General features: G+C 38.0%; 1 pseudogene; it reads left to right on the forward strand.

Moving 5' to 3' along the window:
- The first annotated feature begins 3,214 nt into the window (after nt 1-3,214).
- Nucleotides 3,215-4,346, forward strand: LOC107704830 (serine/threonine-protein kinase pim-1-like; annotated as a pseudogene).
- The last annotated feature ends 1,883 nt before the right edge of the window (nt 4,347-6,229 follow it).

Here is a 6,229-nt window from a genome sequence, read left to right on the forward strand (position 1 = left end):
TAAAAAGAGAGAAAAAAAAAAACATTGAAAAAAAAAAAAAAACTAGTGTAGGCTATTCTTAAACTTGGACTTCATTATATTGAAGTACAAATCCAAGCACCAGAAGCAACCGAATGAATGAATTTTTATTCATTCACAGGCTATATGGGATGATGTAATTGTCTTTTGACTCCCCTGACAGTGGCACCAATTGCTCAAAAAAAACAAAACAAAAAAAACCTCAGTTGTAGGAGATATGCGAGCGAATAATAGATTAAAAAAGAAAAAGAAAAAAGTGGGCCGGTCTAAGGCATGAAACTCCAGGGCTGAAAATGAGTCCCACTCTGGCCCTGTCTCCATGCCAGTTAACATGACTGATGAGCAGTGTTTTTACAGGACAAGTGCTCTCAGACGTCGCCTGTGTGCTGTGTGTCTAACAAACTGAGAAGAGATGAGACTGCCAGAGGTTCTGAGATTAGATGAGAAGAGCAATTCCTCCGGGATGAAGGTCACTCCTTCTTCGACTGTTTATGAAAGATGCCCAGAGTCTGGAATGATCTGCTTGGTTTCATTGGAGACGGTAAAGCAGCAGCAGGCAGACATCTTTGTCTCTATTTCAATAACCATTTTTAAACTAGAAGCATTCATACACACTAAAAAATGCTGGGTTATTTCAACCCAACTTTAGGTCAAATTTGGACTAACCCAACTTTTGGGTTAAAAATTGAATGTAAAAATGTAACCCAACGGTTGGGTTAGTCCATATTTGACCCAAAGTTGAGTTGAAACAACCCAGCATTTTTTAGAGTGTACCCATCAACCCATTAAAACTTTTTGTTCTGCAAAAGTAAACAAAAATCTTACTAAAACATTCAAATTCACTCATCCTCAAATATGTTTGTAGAATTTGATGTGAGAAGACAACATACTGTAAATCCTAACTCATTCATGACACATTTTAGAGTGTTATTCAGAAATGTCAAAAAAAGAGAGTAAAAAGTATGTACACTAAACACAAAAACACATCCCATATATTAGCTTGACCATTTTTTAATGTTAAGTCAACAGTTGCTGATTTTGGAGTTAATGAAGCCTAATGTGTATTCAGAGTTTTTATCTTAAAATAAGATAGCCTAAATAAAATGATGAGATAAAATGCCAACTCAGTGTTTTTTATTGTGTTTAATGTATTACTGTTTTAAATAAACAGTTGAGTCTGCTTTCTGAATTATTTATTTATTTGATGAGGTAAAAAGGCCCAACGAGACACCTGCTGGTGCTGATGGGATAGATGAAGGGAGAAAGGAGGCAGGGAGACAAGAGAAAAAGAAGAAGAGGTTTTGGAGATGTGGCCTTCATCACTATTTTTGCCGAAGAGGAACATACAACGTGGCTAAGGCAGAGAAAGGGAACCAGAGTAAGGCGGGATCGATTTTGTGACTTACTGATGGTAAAATCACATATATAGCCTAATGATAAACGTTTTGATTAAAGGGAAATTCTATAAGTTAGTATAGGTTAACTTCTGTTGTTCTCGTGTACAACAAAAAAATCACTGGCCGATACTGCTGACTCACACCAAACATTTTAGAGTGACAGTTTAAAGATCACAAATGAGGCTAAGATTTTTAGCCTATTACAGTTAACTAAAACCATAAAATAAAATTTGTTACTTTAAATAATATAATCTGCTGAAATTAAATCAAATATTTTAAAACAGTAAAATCATTGCAACTTAGTTGTCAAAGCAACATTTCTTATTTTCATTAAGTTTAACTTGCTATACTAAAATAACTCAAAATAAATCTGATATAAAAATGAATATTATGCAAACAAAACAATAACTAACAAAAAATGACAAAAACACGCAACGAAATTAATAATACCTTAAAATGAAAATGAAGCCTAAAATAATAGTAAAATAATTAAGCCTAATAGTATCTCAGATAATAAAATTACACTGATTATTAAGATAGCTTTAGGTGTCATTACCAAAACAGTGTTAGAAGTCAGTAGTCAGAAACAGATTTAGTTGTCTAAAGAAATTTAGATTTTCTGAAGAAATTTTTTAAAAATCATAATTTTTTATATAATTTTTGAAGTCCTCCGTGTTGTAGAAGAACACCTGGAGCAGGACATCCTTCAGCCTCAGGACGTCCATGCTTCAGTTAGTTTGACTGAAGAGGACAAAGTGGAAGAGCTGGACAAGGGTAAATTTACTACCATAATCCATTTCTCACTTTCCCAGTGGATAGATTTATCAGGGCTTCAGTTAGTTCCTAGTTGACAAAGTGGAAGAGCTGGACAAGGTTAAGATAGTCATAATCTAAAACAATACACACATTCTCACATTCCCAGTTTTTCAAAAGTCCCCCTAAATAAAGAACCACTCTAATTTAAATATGCAATATTTCATTCCAATTATGTATCTGACTCCAGTCTCTGAAGTCCTCCCTGCTCCTGAGGAACAGCTGGAGCAGGATGTCCTCCAACCTCAGGATGTCCAAAATCCAGTTTGCTCCACTGAAGATGATGAAGCAGAGGAGCCAGACAACAGTAAGAATAATAAATATATGAGAATTAGTAAGTAAAATGTAATTACAAATTATAAAATGCATAAAAATCCATGCTCAACAACATTTGTTTATCCTTTAATAGGACACATTTTTTGGCAATATGAATTCGGCCACAAGCTGGCTGAAGGAGGCTATGGCTGTGTGCATGCAGGAACTCAATGCAAGGATGGCTTAAAGCAGGGGTGCCCAAACTCAGTCCTGGAGGGCCGGTGTCCTGCAGAGTTTAGCTCCAGCTTGCCTCAACACACCTGCTGGGAAGTTTCTAGTATGCCTAGTAAGAGCTTGATTAGCTGCTTCAGGTGTGTTTAATTAGGGTTGGAGCTAAACTCTGCAGGACACCGGCCCTCCAGGACCGAGTATGGGCACTCCTGGCTTAAAGGTTTCTTTTTTTTTTGCATACTTTTTTTTACATACAAAACGTTCGATACCTGTTTTGTATTCATGACTGGAATGATCTCTGTGCACATGCTAATTGTTAATTCTTTGTTTTGTTGATCAGGTGGCTGTGAAAATAGTTGACAAGACACCAAATATGCCATATATCACCAGAGTTGTAAGTAAACTGCACTCTATATATTATCACTGTTTCCCGTTTCTAACATGTTAATCTGAGAAAGCACCTCCATCCAAGCATCATATCTTCTTTCTTTTAGCCTGGCCATCCAAAACACCTCCCCATAGAGATTGGCCTGACACTCATGGCCAATAAGGGCCCCAGCGTACCGCAGATAATCAGACTCCTGGACTGGCAGGACGACCCGGACTACTATATCATGGTCTCGGAGCGGCCCATGCCCAGCATGAGCATGTTTAATTTTGTGAAGCTCAGATGAAAGCTCGATGAGAAGATGGCAAGACATGTTATGTGGCAGGTCATTCATGCCGCTAACATTTGCAGTGAGCGTGGCGTCTTCCATCGTGATATAAATTTGGAGAACCTCCTGGTGAACCCGGACACGCTTGAGGTCAAGTTGACCAACTTCGAGTGCGGCACGCTCATGAAGGACTCCACCTACGCAGCCTTCAGTGGTATGTTTGATGATTGCTGGCGGGTTGTTTAACTCACCGAAACACATCCTGCAGTAGATATGCATTAAATATAAAAATCTCTTCCCTTTAGGCACAGAAATATTCTGTCCACCGGAGTTTGATGTTGACGGCAAATACCACGCAAAGCCAGCGACAGTTTGGTCACTGAGGATCCTGCTATTCGTGATGGTGTGTGGGTATTATCCAGACATGAAAGACCTGCACAGGATCAGTAAGAACGACTGGACTGACCCTGACCTGTCACAAGGTGAGATCTTCATCAAAGAACAAGTTGGACAATTTGAATTCTAAATATGAAAGTGTACAATTTGAAATCTAAATATAAATGGTTTAACATAGCCTATAAGTTAATAATCAGACATCTCTCTCATCTTTTTGAACAGAACGCTGCCAGATGATCCACGACTGTCTGCAGCCTGATCCTCAGCGGAGACTTCTCCTGGAGGAGATGCAGCTCCATGACTGGTTTATGGTACTAAGATTAGAGTCTATGATTTGCTAAATGTTTTTTTTTTCATATAATCAGTCAAATTTAATCTAAATGTAATATATTTAGATAAATAACACTGATTTATGTTGTTGTTTCAGGTCGTGGAGAAAGACATGGAAAGCAACAAAAAGCAACTCCCTGTCTTGGCTATTCTGTTGTTTTCTGTCTTTGGTCGGCTTTGCGTCTGGCAGGCTGACATGAGTGGCCTTTCCATCCCTCCACTTTGGCCTTGGTGTCTTGTGTCCTGGTAGCACCTGGCACCTTGAAGTGGCATTATTTGTATTTATAATTTGTATTAGGTAGTATTAGGATATTTGTACTTGTATTAAGATATTTATAAGGAATGTGTAATTGTAATTTTTGTAAGTTTAATAAGTGTATTAATAGTATAATAATAGAATAATAAGTATAATGTTAAGAAAATGTATTAAGATATTTGTATTTGTATTAAGATATTTATGGACTGTTATATTAGCAGAGAGAGATTATAAATTGGACTGCTGTAATCAATCTCTATATATATTTAATAAAAATAAATACATAAAATTAGTCTCTCATTCACCACTATACACTCATCCATGACACAAAAGTTTAGTGTAGAGTGTATACAAATATTCAGAAATATCAAAATGACATAAAAAAAACTGTTCACTTCACACAAAAACACATCCTATGTTAGCTTGACATCATTTTTGATTTAGCTGTAGTAAGCAGGGCTGTAGCTGGGGTTTGTGGGGCCCCGCTGCAGGTTGTACCCGTGGGCCCTGTTTGAAATAGTGTAAATAGCACAAAAAAAATAAATAAATAAATAGAACAAAGATACAAATTGAACAATGTCTAAGTTTTTTCAAATTTGTAGGTGCTCAGGTACAGAAACCGAATAATCAAATGTAAACTATCAATGCATAGTCTTCACTGTATAAATTAAATACAGATTAATTCTTGTTAAATCTACAAAGTAATTCAGTCAAGAGCAGTGAGTGATTTTTCTCTCTTTTATTTTCTTGGATTAACATTAAGGACACCAACAGCAGCTAGCAAATTAGGCACGGTCACTTTAAGACGCATGGATCCAATATAATGATACACATCTGATTTCTTTCTCAACTGTTTACGTTCACTTAAGACATCACAGTTTTTTCAAGGATACTCGCCAAGACGGGTATTTCGACATAATTTTAAATGCATTTGTCCATTCAAGTGCAAGAAGAGGCAAAACTCAATTCAGTGTTGACAGTCTGTGAGACGCGGCTCTTTGCGTGCACGCCGTGCACACAGAACACAGCGCTTGGGTTCTGAATTGGGCTCTTTCATGTCATTTTGTGCTTGCATGTTTAAATTGGCGAGGTGTATTTGTTCATTCAAGTGCAAGAAGACGCAAAAGAGAACTCAATTCGGTGTTTGCACGCTTTCTGCACGCTTGTGTGCGCACAGTGTGAAGTAGGCTATTCAGTTGAGTTCTTTTACACCTTGTGCTTAAAGGCACAATATGTAATCTTTTGCCGCTAGAGGGCGCGTATTCAAAATAAACAGAAACAAAGGCGTAGTTTGATGACGCTGTGAGTGAGTGTGGAATCATGGGAGTTGTCGTCTTCATCCCCACAGCCGATGCAATCCGACGGGACTCGGGCTCAACTGTTTACGTTCACCTAAGACATCACAGTTTTTTCAAGGATACTCGCCAAGACGGGTATTTCGACATAACTTTAAATGCATTTGTCCATTCAAGTGCAAGAAGAGGCAAAACTCAATTCAGTGTTGACAGTCTGTGAGACGCGGCTCTTTGCGTGCACGCCGTGCACACAGAACACAGCGCTTGGGTTCTGAATTGGGCTCTTTCATGTCATTTTGTGCTTGCATGTTTAAATTGGCGAGGTGTATTTGTTCATTCAAGTGCAAGAAGACGCAAAAGAGAACTCAATTCGGTGTTTGCACGCTTTCTGCACGCTTGTGTGCGCACAGTGTGAAGTAGGCTATTCAGTTGAGTTCTTTTACATCTTGTGCTTAAAGGCACAATATGTAATCTTTTGCCGCTAGAGGGCACGTATTCAAAATAAACAGAAACAAAGGCGTAGTTTGATGACGCTGTGACTGAGTGTGGAATCATGGGAGTTGTCGTCTTCATCCCCACAGC

This window comes from Sinocyclocheilus anshuiensis, unplaced genomic scaffold (genome assembly GCF_001515605.1).
Source record: "Sinocyclocheilus anshuiensis isolate Anshui unplaced genomic scaffold, SAMN03320099.WGS_v1.1 scaffold702, whole genome shotgun sequence".
NCBI lineage: Eukaryota > Metazoa > Chordata > Actinopteri > Cypriniformes > Cyprinidae > Sinocyclocheilus > Sinocyclocheilus anshuiensis.